This window comes from Prunus dulcis, unplaced genomic scaffold (assembly GCF_902201215.1).
Source record: "Prunus dulcis unplaced genomic scaffold, ALMONDv2, whole genome shotgun sequence".
NCBI lineage: Eukaryota > Viridiplantae > Streptophyta > Magnoliopsida > Rosales > Rosaceae > Prunus > Prunus dulcis.
This window is the reverse complement of record NW_023010184.1, coordinates 22,971-25,267: the sequence shown is the minus strand read 5'-3', so window position 1 is coordinate 25,267 and position 2,297 is coordinate 22,971.

Sequence of the window (2,297 nt, the reverse complement as noted above, 5' to 3'; positions counted from 1 at the left end):
AATCCTCTTCTCAAAATCCATAAACACATACCCTCAAATCTTATACACATACCTCTCAAATCCAATTCCTACATCAAATTCATACATCACAATTCCTCACATTCTTATATCACATCTTACTTCCGCTGCGATGTTAGGAACCCCTATGATTCTTCCCCTTATTGCAGACTCATAGAAGCATGGGGTCAATCCTGCTAACCCGACTATCCGGACTCATGCTTCTATCGCCACCACCAAAGGTTCTACTTTTCATACTTCCTCTCAAAAATCCACCAGGATTATCGACTCAGGAGCTACGGATCACATGACATTTGATCCAAGCCAACTTATTAGTCGCAAATCATCCACTCTGTCGGTGGTGTCTAATGCTAATGGTACCCCCTCCCTTATGGTTAGGGAGAGCTCTCTATCTCTCTCTACTTCCCTACATCTAGATTATGTATTACTTGTTCCATCTTTGGACCATAACTTGCTATATGTTGCACAACTTACTACTACTTTGGGGTGTACTGTAACATTTTGGCCTAATCATTGTGTTTTTCAGGACATCTTCACAGGAAAGACGATTGGTTATGGTACTCGGCGGGGCAAACTCTACTACTTGGACTGGGCACCTAGTGAGGTCAAGGTTGGTCAAGCTTTCACAACCAGTGGAACTCGTTCTGAGGGGGAGAGAGACAAAATTTGGTTATGGCATAAACGTCTTGGGCATGCCTCGTTCGGTTATCTTAAGAAGTTGTTTCCATCATTATTTTCCAGTCTTGATGTTTCCAGCTTCCAGTGTGATACGTGTGAATTGGCTAAGAGCCATCGTGTCCCGTTCCCATTAAGTTCAAATAAGAGTTTGGTTCCTTTTTCTCTTGTTCATTCTGATGTTTGGGGACCTGCTAAAATTGCCACTCCAACAGGGGCACGATGGTTTGTCATGTTTATAGATGATTGCACACGCATGACTTGGGTTTCCCTTCTCAAAACTAAAGGGGAAGTCAGTTCCAGGTTTCAACAGTTTTATCAAATGGTGGAGACTCAGTTTCATGCCAGAATTCAGGTTCTTCGTTCTGACAATGACGGAGAATTTCTCAACCATGATCTTAACCAGTTCTTACAAGATCATGATATCATACATCAACGCTCATGCCCTTACACTCCCCAACAGAATGGGGTGGCTGAAAGAAAGAACAGACACTTATTGGAAGTCGTTCGTGCCTCTCTCTTTGGTGCCAATATGCCACGATCCTTTTGGGGCAAAGCCGTCGTCTCTGCAACATACCTTATCAATTGGATTTCCTCTAGTATCCTAAATTTCCAAACACCACTTCAAACACTTCACCACCATATCCAAACACCTCCCACCCCAAACCTGGAACCCGAATTTTCGGTTGTGTTGTATTTGTCCACTTACATGATCACCAACGAAGTAAATTGGATCCCCGAGCCGAAAAGTGTGTTTTCATTGGCTATGCACCTCATCAGAAAGGATACCGATGTTATCATCCTCCTAGTCAGAAGGTCTTTACCTCCATAGATGTTGTGTTTCGGGAACATGACTTATATTTTTCAACAGCCCATGAGGAGAATCGAGAATCCACCACTGCTCCAATTCTCGATTTTTTTCCCCAGGACGTCACTCTGCATCAAAATGACCGGTTGCTAGTGGAAAGCAACCGGTCGCTCCCCTTAGTTCTTCAACTACAAAGAACCTGCTTCAAAAAGACCCGTCGCTAGCAGACAATGACTGGTCGCCAGAGGAAAACTTCAGTTGTCTCCACGCTGTCAAAATCAGGAGGAGGAAATTGAACCGTTTTATGAGATTTTGCTCGCTTAAGCTCCAGTACCGCACCAATCACCTGCTGAGGAAGTCATTCAGTAACATCTTTTCCTGAAACTGATAACACTAATGAAATATCCCATGATGATTTGATTTCAGAAGGCATAGAGCCTACATATCAGCTTCCAGAAAGGAAGAACCGTGGCAAACCTCGAGTACAATATGAAGCAGATCTTAAAGCCAAAGGGAAATACCCATCAATAATTATATATCTCTCAGCAGATTATCAGTCACATGTGCACTATGTGAAGTAGTTGGCTGACATATCTATCCCCAATAGTGTAACTGAAGCACTAGAAGACCCAAAATGGAAAGAAGCTATGAATGAAGAAATGCGAGCTCTCCAAAAGAATGTCACATGGGAACTTGTGCCCTTATCTCATGGAAAGAAGACAGTAGTATGCATGTGGATTTATACTGTGAAACTCAAAGCAGATGGATCCGTTGAAAGATATAAAGTTAGATTGGT